Here is a 16,890-nt window from a genome sequence, read left to right as displayed (position 1 = left end):
TCACTTCCCTCATGTCCAGACACCTTCACTGTGATGGCAGCAGCACTCACTTATTACTTTCTCAGCAGAAGTAACTTTCAAACATGTAAAATAACCTGAGGCAGTTCTGGGGTGTTTAAAAAAATATAAGTCTTCAACCACTTTTGCAAACAAACAGGATAAGATAACTAACAGGATTTTTCAAAAGGCATCTTCTGATACTTCAGTCTGATTCCTAGATTCTACAACAGGACGTTGCAAACTTTTATTTTTCTATTCTGCCTATTTGTTGTCTGGCAACATCTCATCCATATGTGTGCTATTACTGTATTTCACAGAGTTGTATTGATTTCAGGAGCAATGGTGATCTCAAATGTTAAGAATAAACTGTCATTTCCTCTAACACAAATAGCTGTGAGCTATTGTCTAGATGCATATTATACTAACGAGATCAGAGACTCGTAATCCCTAAGAACACAGTGGCATAGGCTGAATAAGAAATCTTGGCTAATGAAGTGAACTATGTTGCAGCTCTTAGACCCGAGATATTACTTTACACATTTAGCAACATGAGCCTCAAATGACACAAAACAACTCTGTGTTATGCACATGTAATTTAAGATGATGAATGCACAAATCAATACACACAGAGTAGACAATTTAAATGCTTGGAAGGTTTTGCAGAACTAAGAGAAGAGAGAGAAATAACCAAAGAGGAGCAAAGATATATTGCAAAGATATGTTTGCCACTGGATGTTTTCCAACTGCTTTCTTATAGATGTTCATGTACAAAATAAAGCTTTTGTGCTTTTGTCTTCCTGAGCTTTCCATTCTTTGTGAGCTGCGAAATATCTGTGAAAAAAATGAAACACCATCCTAATGTTACGCTATGATATCAAAAGAAACTGCCACAATGTAACATTCAGATTAAACGGCACTTGAAGTATTAGTGGATGTCTTCCGTTTGAAGAAATACTTCAAGATGGTATCTCTCTTCCGCAAGTTCAGAATTTCAGCACTAATTTCTCAGAATATTCACCACATTCAGCACTGGGTCATTGACAGTCTGTAGACACAAGCTAGAACAATTCACTACTTAAGTATGTGAATATTAGCTATACACGTGCATTAAACAATGTGTATCCAGAACAAATAGACCACAGAAATTCAGCTACTTCTTTACACTTGCACAGCCATCATGTAATTTTGGTTCATCCCTAATCATTACCATAATAAACAGCCATCACACAAAGTTTGATTTAGCAATTGCTTGACACAAACCTCCTTCATGGCCTCCTGGAGTGCAGATTAAATGACGGTTCCTCTTGCCTTAAAACTCACATTTCCATTTCTAGACTGCCTTGTTACTTGATTTTTTTATATAAGCTTGATGGGGGATAAGGTGGGGAAATCAGGAGTGCAAGAGAGGTTTAATTAAACCAACAAACCCATCCACTTTGTCACTAGGGACTATTGCCATAGTTAAGTGCTTTTTATAGGCAGCAACCTAGGAAACACATACCAATTATTTGAACTAAAGTGGATATACTCTGCCTGAGCGCTCATGACACCATCCCATCCTCTGGGAGACTCCAGCATGTCAGAAATATAAAGAGAAAGATGGGGAAAAGAAACATCACAAAAATCAGTTGCAAGTAAAGTGCTGTTTCTCGTTTGTTAGGGAGGATCATGGATTAAGCTAAAACAGCTCTTCCCCAAGAGCTTCACATCCACAGCTCTGACCAAGGTTCCTGACCAGACAGTTCTTGCCCCTGATCCCACTCTTGGTGCAGAGGACAACCAGAGTTTGGCAGAGAACAGCAGCTTACTTTCAGCTAAATGTTTAACATGAGACAACAAACATTGTTACGGGTAACTGAGAAATGTCATTTTTGTAAAATTAGTAAAATTTCACATCATTTTGGTCTGCAGAGAAAACTCACTGAATTTGTTTGCTTTTCTATAGATTAGCACAGGTCCTGCAGCCAGCATACATGGCTGAGAAGTTTACATTTAATGCAGCTGTTGTCCATAGAAGTATTTCCCTTTTAATCTCAAAGGGAAGCAACTTTTCCCCAAGGTACAATTAAACCTTCGCAAGAGGAAACTATTAGCTTTAAATTTGGTGTAAATTTCAACAATTTAGAAGACTTAGCAGCATCGATGACTTGGAGCATGAAACTGAAGGATTTCACTTTTAAAGCTGCCTCTGTTGTCTGCATGAGATGCTAATTTAACCTTGGAGCAAGAAATATATGGTCTTTCAGTACACACCTTAGAAAAAGCCTGTTGACTTAACGGGACACATGCCTTTCCTTCTTATGTAATCCAAAACCTCAAGAACAAGCACAGTGAATTTTTATGTGAAAACTTGACTTCAGTTTAATATTAATTCCTCTGTGTTCAATAAAAGATGCTTTCTTGCCTACGTGTTTCATTTAGCCACATCTTACTGAAAACTGACATCTTCACTTGTGACGAAAACAGGTGATTCGGCAGTATCGTGGATTTCTGTTACAAATACTCCCTGGCAAAATTCTCATGTCACGATTTTGGGGTTCAATTATAATGCTATGCTAGACGTCATTTTCTTCTTGTGCTGCTAGAAAACATTCACTTCAACTTACTAAACATCCTGCATTATGGTATACACACAGCTTACTATTCATAATAACTTTGAAACTCAACATAAGATAAAAATAATTACTTGCAATATGGCAAAACCAGTTGGTTACAGCTAAGCTGGATGTGGAAGTACTGTACATTCTGGCTTCACTCCAATGGATTGTGGAAACTGTAGTTCAATTTTTATTATTATCAGGTCTGTGCACTACTTGGATCACCTAAAAGTTGAAATTTCCTGTTGACAAGGTTTAAGCAAATTTCTTTTGATTGAGCCAGAATTTACAATCTGATATTTATGACAGTTCTTACGCTTTGTGGGGGAGGAAACAGTACATGATCCATCAGAGAGTTTCCCAGGAGAAATTGCTCACTCAAAATTTATTCACAAAAAATGTTAGAAGAGCAACTTCACAAGATTTCACTGCTTTGCACCATGTAGTTACAGCATTTCTAAATGAGTGTTGAGTGTACTGAAACCAGATTTGCTGCTTCACAAAAACATGGTCCCGCTTGAGTTCAGTAGGGTTTCTTCCGCTCTTAAACCTGAATCAGGCACTTAAAAGCTTCAGTACACTTGTAAATTCAAACCTCTGACAATTTACTTATGCCTATCATTTCTGATACCCAGGATACGTGAAAATAAAACTTTCACCTCGACAGTTGTCGTTGAGAATGATACCAGTTAATCTAGACCACACAAATGGAAAAATACCATGTTAGCCAAGAAGCCTTTCTTAAGAGGTTGAAATAAACTTCTCAGGATCTTTTAAGCTTCCAAGTGTGAAATAATTAGTATAGCTTACAGATGTGGAAGAGAAATATTTTGTTATCATAACCAAAGTATCCTTTTCTCTGCGAACTTGAAGACAATCTATAATATCGCATAGGCACTTAAAAATGGTTCTGTCGCTATTCTATTCTCATCCAACATTTCATTTTAGATATTTCAAGAAACTTGGTCATTGTCTATCCCACGAAACAAGAAATAGATTATTATAGAAAATCTCCCAACATAAAAAGTTAATGCATTAGACTAGCTGTGATACAAAAATTATTTGAGATACATATATGTTTGGCTTCTGATGAATTATCTAGTTGTTTGCAGTTGCTAGGATTTCTCTCAGTAGTAAAACACTGGCAATATGCTTGAACACAAGAAACTATTCATGCAGCACATTCATCCTTTATGTAGTTAAATGAAGTTTTTAAATCACAAAAAGATTTGGCTGTTACATAGTATGCTTAAACTATACAATAATGAGAAGACCATGTCTCTCATGCTTTGTTCTGCCTCAGAATCATCTCAGCTTGCAAAGCAGATCAGTTTTCTAGAACACAGATAACAAGAGTTCACACAGACTTTTCATTTAGAAGGCCGCAAAAAGAATAACAGAGATGACATAGCTTTTGTTTCAAAATTGTGCTTACAGACAGCTATTTTACCTCACTTCAAAGTTCTATGAAAATAAAAAATTACTTTCTATAAAACTATGATGTTCTTTTTGTTTAAAACAATCTTATAGTTTAATCCTTAAAGTATTGTTTTTTTCACGTTTTAATTTTTTCTGATGAGAATCAACACAGGAAAATTCTAAATTGTTTAAGCAAATCAAGTATTTGCTACAGTTGCACTTGATCAACATCCCGTTCTTAGCAACAAGTGAACAAGTGAACAAGTGCAACCAAGTTTCTTCCAAGAGCCATACAGAAGGAGAAAGTACAGATTCTGCTCTGTATGATAGCAAGTAGGTGAAGGCGCTGCTACTGATTTGAAAACTACATGGGCTCTGCTGTGTCAGTTTTGATCCGGGGGAAGAAAAACAGCCCTTATTGTTTCAATATTTAGGTCCATCTTTTCTCACTTGCAAAGTAGATCCATTGCTTGGAGAGACTGACGTGAATTACCTGGAACAAACACTATTTTAGCATAGGATCTGTTTGTTTCCTGGCCAAAGAGTCACTATGTCTTGGTTAATAACACTACACGATTTCATCAACATATTTCTGTCTCAAGGGGCCCGGTCCTATTTTATTTTCCAGTAAGACATTCCTTCCTAATTCCTATTTCTGACTTAGAGATGAGCAGCATATAATTTCTTCAGTGTCTACTTATCACTCGAGGAAGTCAACAAATCTCTTTTCCGTAGCTACAAGGAGTTTTCAAAGATGTGACAGTTCCCTCCAGGCATCAACTGACCTTAAAGAAGGAGCAAAATACAAAAGGATCAATAGATGTGAAATAGACCTTTGGCATTAGGGAACTGAGATGAACTGGTACAACTTTCTTCCTTAGTGATTTGAAAAGAATGCTGTTTGACTGCTGCTCAGACTGACAATCCACAAAATATTTGCTACACTTTGTAGCCAAAGGCATTGCCATCAGCAGCTTCAGAACACACCCTGAAACAAAAATCAGATACTACAGCTCGAACTCTGAGGAAACAGCATCAATGCCTAACGACAGCTGTAACATGGAAGGTACGGTAAGCAACAGTTGTATAAGTTCATTAATAATTTATCATGGCTCTGTTTTGAATACTGACATTTTCCATTACTTTCATTATAGCTGTTATTACGAGATCATTACATCACCTATCAGACAACTGTAACTTTCTTAACATTGAAATGAAAGCTTCTAGACAATACACAAAGTTACACAAGCGAGGGAAATACACAGTGATTTCACAGGCAATTTGGAACTGGGCTCCTGACTTGCATTTCTGACTTTGAAAACCTCTCTCCAAATCATTTGCCATCTTCCATTAAGATCCAGCAGCAGCTCTCTCCTGTGCCTGCTGCTTTCCTTTAGTCATCCAAAGCCCACAGAGCTGCACCGCAAGCTTGAAGAACAGTAGGCCAGCCTCATGTCCTGTTTCTGTCACCTAGTTTTTATGTACCATTTCTCACTAATTAAAACACCCAGTGACTCCTCATCACACATGACACTTCAGTAGGTACAGCCACGCATTATTTTTGCAGCACTGTATTTGCACAGATTAGCTGTTGAACCCTGCAGATGATGTCTTGACTTTTGAGAAGGGTGTAGTACAACCTCTGGGATTCTACAGAAAGTCCAAAGGGGAACAAAAGTCCGACTTCAAAGTGCAAATCGAAAACCAGCTGCTTAACCTGTAAAGGGCAATAGTGAAGAGAAACAAGTGTGTTTAAACATGTAAAAGGTAGCTATGAAGAAAAACTTTTGTGTACATCCACTGCACACAGGACACAGAATTATGAGGCTTAAGTTAAACACCTGAAAAACTTAGGATATGCAGCAACCTTTGCAACAGGAGTAACATTAAAGGAATTTTTAAAGAATAAATTAGACAAGCATTTGTAAGGAATGATACGGAAACTGATCATCCTCCTTTGGGATGTGAGCAACACCAGACTATCTTTAAAGGTTCTTCTTTCCTCATTGCTGCCCCTCTGTGTTTTTCCGTAGCCATCACACAACCATCATATTATCAAGGATTAACAGCATTTGGATGCACAGAAACTGTCTTTAGAGTGATGTCCGCAGACCTTGGAGTCAAGATCTGCTCTTTTTCTCTCCCAAGCTTGAAAGCTCTCTTCAGTTTAAGGCTGTTTTCAAAATACTGAGTGAAGTAAAAGTTAAATGCACACACTGGAACATGCATTGAATCGTGTTAAAAACAACATAATGCAATAGTTCTACACTGGCTAGAAATCTCTGCAGTGATCTGATGAAGACTCAACTTATTTCTAGCAAACAAAGTCTTCGGGACCAAAATCAACATGATGTCCCAATCCAATCTAATTTTTTTCTAAAAATATTTTTTTTCTTTATATAGTGAAAAATGCTGGAGAAGGAAATAGGGTCAGAAATGAAAACCCATTCAGGGAACCAGTGGTATAGATTGTCACCACACAATCTGAACATGGTACCTGCAGCTCATAGATTCAGAACAAGCGAGTCAAAAGTCGCACGCTCCCTGAGATAGGGAAGGGTTTTTCTCCTTTAGCAGGCTCAAGCAAGAAGCTCTCACTGTATTTTGAGCTAAGACACAGTGAGCAGAACGCAGCTTTTCTGACAGATAAATGAAGAAAAAAGGATCTAGTGCAGCAACTTCTTTGCAGTCTCTCGCTCATGAGGCCCCTTCTTCAACTCTTCTTTCTTCTGGAGACGGGAAGGCAAAGCGTGTCCTGTCCCTGGGAGCCCACACAGCACCCTACTTGTCCATGGGAAGAGCCAGCACCTGCCATTCCTCTCCAAAGACATTTGTGCACAGTGATGAGTGGAGCAGTGGATCATGGAAGCATAAGCTGCAGTGGACATGAGTTAGAATCAGTTCTTTTCTTGTCCATGCTGACAAAATAAAACCAGCAATTCCTTACTTCATAGAAATTCTCCTAAAGTAGTAGCTGCTCCCAATATCTCTCCAGTTTTTAATATCACAGGAGAACAGACGCAGCCAGAAGAACATTTCCTCTAATGACTGCTCTGAACTACACAGGCAGGCACGGGCAGCTCCCAGTGCAATTAAATACACACAGCGCCACCTGGTGGTGAAAGCAGAATCACCACTGACATGAAGAAGATTTAACACCAGCCCTCTTTTAGGTTTGCTCCAGTTTTCATTTTTAACCCCTTGAACATGAACTGGGTCTGGTCTGTCTGTCCTCACTTGCCAAATACCATTCCGGTGCCTTCAATACAAGAAAGTGGAGCTACCTAGCAAAAGAAGTCCAAGAGAGCTGAACCTCGAAGCCAGCAGAACCAAAGGCTGCTGAGCACCACACAGATGCATCCACTTGGAGGAGCTGCCAGAATTTTACAGCATTTTATCACATGGTTTCTGGTGATACAGCCTGAAGATATGTTTAAACACATGATCCAGCTTAGTATCTGCCTGTACCCCAAAGAAGAGCAACACCAGCTCACAACTGGTGATTTCTACAGACCTGGGCCATAAGCAAACGCACCAGACACTGAAAAACAAAAGGCTTAGAGCAGCTGAAAAACAACTATTATTTTTCCATTCCATCAACCAGTCAGGAAACTACCTATGGCTTGTGCACTTACAGAACAGAACACAATAACTAACAAAAAGAAAGTCTTTGATTCAGAAGAGATCAGTGCGTCTTTACAAGAAGCCATGAGTTCAACATACAAAGTCAGTATTCTCATTAGCAACGCACATTCCCTGAATAGGAACTGCTCACCTTTTATCAAATGTCAGCTGCAAGAGCTTGTAAACAAAACAAAACAACCCACACCAAAACCCACCCACACCCCAAAAGCTCTGTTTAGATTATACACCTACATAAAACATGTCTTTGTAGATGATAACTGTTGAATTCATACTTCAGGTCCTTCTTCTCCAGGAACCAGCTATGAAAGACAGATAAACACGATTTTCTGTTTGAGTTCTACAAACCCATATGCGACAGTTCTTGTTTTACAACATTTTAGCAGATGGAGACTTCAGGGTTGACCACAAAAGCGGTTTTTATATTCAATATGATCTTACTCTCCCAGCAGATGAAGTCAGTTACTGCCAGACAAGCAGACAGACAATGCTTTACAAAACAGAAATGAGTTCCCAGAGAACACACATTTTGGCTTTTGTCTTTGTTATTCACTTCAAGGAAACAATTCTGTCTAGAAACGCTACAGTTCATTTCTAAAAGGACAAAGAACATGCTTCCTTTCATGAAGCATTTCTCCAGTCACTCATTCTTCCCCAGACTGGCGCTGGACTGGGAAGGTGGTTTCCTCCTGTCAACTTCTAGTGCTATGCACAGTCCAACAAGTGATAGAGCCTGAACCCTTCTACAGGCAGCAGGGAGCCAGGCAGCATTGCACTTTCCTGTGAAGAAAGCAAAGAACTGACTGTGTACACATACACAAGCACATCGCAAGAAGAGCCAGAGGCCACGGATGCATTGTAAAGAGCAAGTTTTATTTTAGTAATGTCTCTACTGAGGGATCTCCGAAGCCACACCTGAGCTCCCAGGCAGAGGTGACACCAGCGGGGACGCAGGCCCTGGTCAGTTCAGCCCTGCTGGAAGATCGCTGGGCCTGCTGAGCTCCCCTGTATTCCAAGGCTTCAGGCAGGCGCAGCTTCCTGCTCTTTCTCACAACAAAGCAGGAATCTCAGACATAGTGATAAGGTGCCTAGAGTTCCTCACAGGCCTGTGTTATCTAACACAGAGGTTCTACCCATCCAGCACACAAGGTCAGTAAAACAATGAGTGTGATGTACGTGCTTTTTCTACAGACAGATGCAAGTCACTTCAGCGTATTTACATTTAACTAATCTCCTCGCCATATCTTCCGCTATATCCCCATACACCTATAAACCTACTAAATTGTAACATGAATTCAGACCAATGTGCAGCTGCTATGGAAGTCAGCTATGTTGTAGTTATGGTGTTTGCCCACAGTGTGGCTTCCCAGTCCAATTTTGGACTCAGGAAGTTTCAAAAATTATTCTGAGAGAGATTAAGACACAAACGACGTCAGACGCTGCTAAACAATCTTATTTTATTGTTATGCCTAAAGACAGAGTAAAGACAATCTATTTAATTTTAACATGTAAGCTTCAAGTATTCTTTTAGTTTTAACAATTCACAATGATCATGCATTTTGCCCCTCAACTCACTGTGTTTAGACCTTTACAGCAGGCCCAATTAAGCAAGCAGCATGAGCGAGCATTTCTCTGTAACAAGCGGGCCTTAAGGATATTATTTTAGAAAGCAAGCTTTGAGACAAACAATTCACACTATCACAGTCTTCCACACTTATGTGACGTCCTGACACAGAGTTGTTTTGTGTCATTTGAGGCCCATGTAGCTAAATGTGTAAAGTAATATCTCGGGTCTAAGAGCTGCAACAGAGACAGTTCACTTCATTAGCAAAGATTTCTTATTCAACCTGTGCTGCTGTGTTCTTAGGGATCACAAGTCTCTGATCTCGTTAGTATAATATGCATCTAGATAACAGCTCACAGCTACATGTGTTAATGACAGTTAATTCTTAACGTTTGAGATAACCGTTGCTTCTGAAATCAATACCGCTCTGTGAAATACAGTAATACCGCACATATGGATGAGATGTTGCCGGACAACAAATAGGAGAATATATAAATAACAGTTTGCAATGTCCTGTTTTAGAATCTAGGCGTCAGACTGAAGTACCAGAAGATGCCTTTTGAAAAATCCTGTTAGTTATCTTATCCTGTTTGTTTGCATAAGTGGTTGAAGACTTACATTTTTTTAAACACCCCAGGACTGCCTCAGGTTATTTTACATGTTTGAAAGTTACTTCTGCTGAGAAAGTAATAAGTGAGTGCTTCTGCCATCACAGTGAAGGTGTCTGGACATGAGGGAAGTGAGGAATGGTTGTCTAGAGAGGGGAAGAGTGCCTTGAAGTGTGGCCTGCATGCATGGAAAAGGACTCCTTAAACTACCCAGATCTAAAAAAAAATATTGAGTTAAACTGATTTTACCATTTTGTTGTGGTTTAACCGAGCTAGCAATACAACCACGATAGCTGCTCACACCCACCCCCCACCCCGCTTTACCCTCCCCAATAGGGGAGAGAATCAAAAGGGAAAGGAGAAACTTGGAGTGAGATAAACACACTGGAATAATATAACAAAATAATAATACACCACTAGTAAATATATATATATATATATATATATATATATATATATATATATGTATGTATGTATAAAAAATAGAAATAGAAGGTACTCAAACCAGTTCTCACAAACTCTGTCCACACCGAGTAGCCGGTCCCAGGAAGGGCCACCTGGTCCCCACAGTTGATCCCAAAGAGATAAAAAAGGAAAAAGGCAGAAAAGCCCAGAGGCCTCTGCAAAACGGCAAAGGGCCGAACAAAACATTCCGCACCAAAACTCCCCTGGCTCTGACAGAAAAAGAGGAAAGAAACAAAACTATGTGCGCAAGAGAAAGAGCCCGAGAGAGTGAGAGAGATCCCCTCCCTCCTTAAATAATTAGCATGATGTTAATGGGATGAAATTCTTGTACTGATCAGCCTGGATGTCAGTCAAGCTCTGTCCCATCTCTGCCCCCCTTCCTCGACAGGTCCCATCCCTGGGCAGAGCAGTCAGAATGTCCTTGGCTCTCAGACCAGAGCAATTACAAGCATTAGTTCTGTGCTGGGGTGTTAGCTCTTGTTCTCAAACTAATTCCAAATAATGAGCGTGCGAGCTGTGAAAAAGAAAGGTTTCTAACTGCCTGAAGAAAATCAGTTTGCTTTCGGTGAAAACAGCACAATTTCTTTCAGGTATGGAGCCCTCAGGGCTCTGTCAGGGCTTGCTTTTCTCCTCTGCCTTCTTTTCCCTTCCCTTCCCTTCCCCCTTCCCTCTCCCTTCCTTCACTCTTCCCTAAAAACCACTTCCCAGGACACAAAACGCAATGGATACAAGTGTTTCTATTTTATTCTGGTTGATTTTATTTTTTAATGTACTTCCTTTGATGTTATTTGATGTCATTTCTGTTTCTCACTCTGTTTCAGAGCCAGTGCTCACAATCCTTAACGCAAGCCCACGTGTAGCCAGGAGCAGGCTGCTGCGTTCTTCACTTTAGCTTGAACAAACAGCCCTTGCAGGCTGGCAAAGGCAAGTCCCAGAGCTGCAGAGAGCAGCAGCAGGAATAGAGGCCAAGCTTTCCCTGGTTCCTGAAGAGGGAGAACCTTGAGAATGAGGCGCGGGACTGACCATGCACAAAAGAAGAGGTATGTGGTACTGTGGGATCTTTTCCAAAGCATCACATGTAGCGATGACAAGCAGGTGTTTTGCCTTCCACAGCTTGTTTTGCTGCTGTGCTTCTTGGGCAGGGATGCACGAGAAGCGCTCTGGTCCCGGCCAGGCGCTGGTGTTGCCCGCAGGGAGAGGTGCCGAGTGGCAGCTGCGGATGTTGCTTCCTGTTCCTGACAGGACACCAGTGGCTGTTCCAAAGCACTGGGTCCCCATGCAACATCTCTGCATCCTGTTCCCTGCATCTGCCTTCTTTGTCTGTAACTTGTTTGGGTTTTGCCTGTTTCTTTCTACCTTGTTTGTTTTTTTGTTTTGGTGGTGGTGGTGTTTGTTGTTTCTCTTGTTGCTGTTGTTCTGGTTTTGTTGGGGTTTTTTAAGTTTGTTTAGTTTGGTTGGTGTAGGTCAGTTTCTATGAGTTGGTTTTGGTAGGCTTTTTGAGACTGGTTGTTCGAAGGTGCTTGTTTGACGCTGTATTACGTTGTTGGTAGGTTGTGTGTTCGTAGGTCACTGAAGGCTGGTTGTTTTAGGTTAAGGTTTGTTAAGTTTGGTTTAGGTTGGCGGTCTTAGCTGCTTGTTTCAGGTTTGATGGTTTAGCTTGGTTTGGGTTGGTTAGTTTAGGTGGGCGGGTTCAGGTTGTTTGATGTGATGTTCTTAGCGCTGCTCTGTGTGGTTTAGCTTAGGAGGTTTCTTTTTCTCGGTTTTGCTGGGTTCTTTGGTTGGTGCTGTTTTCTGAGGGTTCTTTAGCACTGGCTGTGTTAGTTTGGTTTAGGTTTCTGGTTTTAGTAGCTCGGTTCAGTTTGTTGCGGTCGTTTGAGGTTGGTTTGAGGCAGGTTCTTTGAGGGTGGTTGTGAGAGGCTGGTTGTTGAAGGCTGGTGGGTTCAGGTTGCTTGATGCAGGTGATTTTTGCTTGAAGTTGTCTTCCGTCGGTTGTTGTAGGTGGCGTATCTGAAGCTGTTTTCATTGAGGCTGTTTTCTGTAGTTTGGTTGAGGTTTGTTTAGATGATTTTAAGTTGGGGGTGGGTGGGTTGGTTGGTTGGTTGGTTGGTTATTTGAGGTTGTTTCTTTTCAGTAAGCAGCTTAGGTGGGTTGGTGGGTGTCTGTGTTTTTAGGTAGGTTGGTTTAGGCAGGTTTGGTTTACATTGTTTAGGTCGCTTGAAGGGTTTCTGTTAAGGTTGGTTCAGGTTGTTTGGTTTAGGTTGGTTTAGTTATTTCCTGGTAGGTTGTTTAGGGCAGTGTTATGCACGGTGCATGTTTTGAAGATGGGTTCCTTCAGGCTGGGGTGGCTTAGATTGGTTGTTGAGGGTGCTTTAGGTGGTTTGGTTAGATGTACATTGTGTTTAGTTGGTTTTCGGTTGTGTCTGGATGCTTTGGATGTGACTGCAATCTCGCTGGGACACGTGTCCCCCCACTAATCACCAGGCTCGATTGGGCTGTTTCTGCTGTCTCGGCAGACGTCCCCTTCCTCCTTCCCTGCTCCACGTGTTTCCCTGCCTTGCTCAAAGAGGACGACGTTCCCGGCTAGAGGCGAACCATAGCTAGGTCAAGGGTATACGGTAGCTGCGCTGTGCTTGAGGACCTCCAAACAAGCTCAGGGTCCGTTAGGAGGAGAACCTGGGGTAGTCAGGCTTCCAAGACTGCAGGCACATCCAAGTGAGACACTGCCTGGGGTAGGGTGGCTGGTGGTTGGGTTTTTGTTGTTGAGGTTTTTTAGGGTGTTTTAGCTTTGTTGTTGAAGTTGAGTTGATCTAGATTGGTTTTTAGCTTGGTCGTTGTAGGCTGGTTTCAGTGGTTCTATTTAGCTTTGGGTTGTTTGCTTTAGGTCATTTTGGTCAGGTTATGTCATTTGGTTTCGTATTTTTGAGGTTGGTTTAGATCGGTCACTTTAGGTAGTTTTATCCTTTATTAGATTGGTTTTAAGTTGTTTGAGATTGTTTAATGGTTATTTTAGGTTAAGATTGGTTGGTTTCAGTTTGTTTAGCTTGTTTGGTTCTAGGTTGCTTAAGGTTGGTTGAGAAATGCCGGTTTATGTAGTCTTAGATTGCTTTAGGTAGGATTTTTTTAGATCATTTGGTTTAGCTGGGTTTGTTTTAGGGTGTTTAGGTTGGTTTATTTTGTTTGGTTTAGGTAATTTGTTGTAGATTGTTTAAGGTTCTGTTTAGGTTGTTGGTGGCTGATTGAAGTTTTTTAAGGCAGATTGGTTTAGCTTCTTTAAGGTTGGTGTAGGTGAGCTGTTCTATGCTGGTTTGGGCAGGCTGTTCTAGCTAAGTTTAGGGCCAGCTCGTGGAGCAGCTGGCACCCAGCCCAAATGGCCCAAAGAAGCCGTGGCAAGGGGCCGTGCTCAGCGCTGCAGAGGAAGGCAAAAAACCCCCGGAGACGCTTGCTGTCCCACCTGGGGGAAAAAAAAGCCTTCCTCCCCCCAGCTGCAGGGCACGAGAGGCCATCTTCCTGGTGCTTGAGCAGCAGGCAGGATCCGAGCCAAAAGGGCCCAGAGGAGCTCTGCAAAGTGGTCATGCTCAATGCTGCAGAGGAAGGCAAAAAACCCCCGGGGACCAGTGCCAATCTGCCCCGGGGGAAAAAATTCCTTCCTGACCCCAGTGCTGGCGATCGGCTGTTCCCTGAGCATGTGAGCCAGACCTGGCTCCTTGTCCCACAGGCTGCTCACGCCTCCCAGGACCTGCCCCAGCCCTGTCCTGTCCTGTCCTGTCCTGTCCTGTCCTATCCTATCCTATCCTATCCTATCCTATCCTATCCTATCCTATCCTATCCTCCCTTGAGCTGGAGTCATCTCTGGACTCCCGAGAGTGCTCAAATGCCCCTGACCTGATGGACCTTGGCGGGGACTAGAATGCTTCCTGTGCCTGGTGGGACACCAGTGGTTGTCCCAAAGCACTGCAACCCCTTGCAACCCCTTTACATCCTAGTTCTTACGGCTCCTGAGCCTGGCTCCACAGGGGATGAAGATGGTGAGCTCTGCAGTGCAGCCTGCCCAGACCAGCATAGAACAGCTCACCTAACCCAACCTTGAACAACTGCAAGCAACTACCCAACTTTCATAACCTAAAATAAAATAAAAAGAAACACTTGTATCCATTGTGTTTTGTGTTCTTGAAAGTGCTTTGCGGGGTGGGGGGGACAGAGCGGGGAGAGAGGAGAAGGGGTGAGAGACTGGTGTGGGGCGGGGGGGAGATGATAGATGTTTTGTGTCCTTGAAAGTGTTTTTTAGGGAAAAGGAGGGGGAGGGAGGGGAGTCGGTGGGGGGACGAGGAGAGGGAGACAGAGGGGGGCGGGAGGGGAGGGGAGGGGACGGAGTGGGGAGAGAGAGGGGAGAGTAGTGGGGGAGAGAGAGGAGAAGGGGTGAGAGACCGGTGAGGGGGGAAAGGGGGGGGGGAGATGATAGAGGGAACTAACATTTTAAGGGTTAACTAAACATATAATGGGTGCCTACTAATGAACTAACACTTTCAGGCTTAGCCACACAATAAGTGCTTAGTTTAGGGGTTTATGTAAACTTATGTTAAGAAAAACAGGACCCCATCAAATGCCAAGATAAGAAGTTTTACTGCACCCAGCTGTAAACTTGAGGAGACAAGATAACAAAGATTTACAGCAAAGAGGGGGGAACCAGTCTGGTTTCAATCGACCTGGCAGCTTGGGTCCCAGTCAATTCCACATAATGAGCCAAAGGTAAAAAGTTCACTGTGTGGAAGCTGAAGGAGCCTTCATCCACAGACCACCAGATGGCACTGCGCAGGCGCAACAGGGAGCTGTCTAGGAGGAGACTTTGGAAATTATGACCTGGGACTCATTTTAATAAGAAGCGGGGAAAGGTTATGAATAAGTATAGGCGTTCCTGGGGTCACTATGAATACCTAACACCTTGCCTCATATTGTTAGAAGGTGCGCATGGATGGTGGATTGATCCCCCTTACACCCGATATCAGATAAACACACCCGCTTTATAACCTTGCACGTTGTCAAGTTTTATGACTTTATAGGTTGTAAAGTTGTTTCCACGTATCAATTTTGGCGACCACGAAGGCACAAGCTCTGCCCGGCTGTGCGGACCGCCTGAGAGAAACGGACCTCCCAGACGTGTCCCGAACCTTTTATTTCAGAGGGGCTCCGTTCCACTCCGGCTGGTCACCGCGGGGGCAGACGACGACTTTTTGAATTAAGCGGATAAGGTATGCTGCTGTTTTACTGTAACGTGGGCCTGTAACATGGGGGGCCAGCAACTGGTGAGGGAAGCCTCCGCATGGCCAGATTCCCCATATTGCTGTAAATGGGCACCTACCTAAGGGGGCTACTGACTTGACTCCACCAGAAGGGGGTCAGCCGCTAGCGATCTTGGGGGTAGATCGAGTAACCCTGAGTGAGCCTTCTGTTGCGTCCCGGTCACGGGAGCCAGGATGGACCCGCTAATGACTGCATGGAAGTGGGAGAAGGGTAAACAGACTCTCCAGTCATGGTTCGAGTCCCCATGGCAATTGAAGCTTTATAACATCTTAACCCCTGGGGATTGATTAAGAAGTTTTTGTGCTTTGTGTGAATGAGTGCTTGAGATGCCGTCTGAGTGCAAAGCGAGTGCGGAGTCCCGATCCACGGTTCCATGGTCTCTGCAAGGAGACCGGACAGAGGTGGACAAAGCAAACGATAGGTGTTTGTTGAACTAATAGCTAGCTTGGTAATCATGTGTGTTATCTTTATAAGTGCCCCGGCATTCCATGTCTGTTGTAATAATCTTTAGTGTACAGCGTCTGTACGATGAGCAATTTAGCTTTTAACTGTGTGCATGTGGTGAGAAGATTTTGTGTGTGGTAACCTGTGTCTCGTCTCGGCCTACCAAATTTGGCCTTTTCTATGCACACCAGGTAAGAAATGTTGTTTTGGGATAACAGTTGTAATACCCCAGATGAGACACTAATAAAAGCCTTGCCCAGTCCAGCTTGCTGAAGGCGGTGTGGGGGGGATGGGTGCCGATGGGGCTCCAGCGGGCACTGATCTGTTCTGCCAGGGAGACCCAGCGGTGCCTCTACCCAGCTGAGCAGTGAGTGGCTTAAAGGTGCAATGCTAGAATCGAGATATTGCCTTGAATGAGTGCAACTGTGATCTGTTTGCATATTTGAGCTTGGCATTTGTTTTGCATGTCTGAGATGAGTATTTTAGTTTGCATATTTATATTTGGTACCAAAATAATTTTGTTTGGGGAGATAATTACAAAATGAGAACCGGTTCCAATACTAAAGTACCACCTTGCTCCCCCTTAACATTTGTCTTTACACATCACAGTAAATGAGTGGGGGGAAGTGAATGTGAAATTCTGGCTTAGCTGTATTGCAGTTAGTGTTGTTCTAGGGATAGACCAAATTGGACCTAAACTAATGTAAGGGATTGATGCTTAATATGCTGTTTATTGACATCTGTGAGAAATTACAAAAGGTAGGAGCTGAGGGATGTAACTATTGCTCAGCTAATTGAAATTGCATATAAAACCTATAGTCGCAGGTACTAAATGAAGAGGGAAAAAGGGCAA

The 16,890-nt window shown here is 42.6% G+C and overlaps 2 long non-coding RNA genes across 2 annotated transcripts in view; one reads left to right on the top strand and one right to left on the bottom strand.

The window, feature by feature from the left end:
* LOC136098356 (uncharacterized) overlaps positions 1–16,890 on the bottom strand; it is a 106,611-nt gene that overhangs the window by 30,996 nt on the left and 58,725 nt on the right. The window lies entirely within an intron of this gene.
* LOC139827229 (uncharacterized) overlaps positions 10,651–16,890 on the top strand; it is a 227,958-nt gene continuing 221,718 nt past the window's right edge. The window contains exon 1 of the long non-coding RNA XR_011737641.1: positions 10,651–11,335. This is a non-coding gene — a long non-coding RNA (uncharacterized lncRNA). The remainder of the gene's footprint in view (positions 11,336–16,890) is intronic.

This window comes from Patagioenas fasciata, chromosome 2, assembly GCF_037038585.1.
Source record: "Patagioenas fasciata isolate bPatFas1 chromosome 2, bPatFas1.hap1, whole genome shotgun sequence".
Taxonomy (NCBI): domain Eukaryota; kingdom Metazoa; phylum Chordata; class Aves; order Columbiformes; family Columbidae; genus Patagioenas; species Patagioenas fasciata.
The sequence above is the reverse complement of the archived record's forward strand: the minus strand, read 5'-3'. Positions and strand labels throughout refer to the sequence as shown.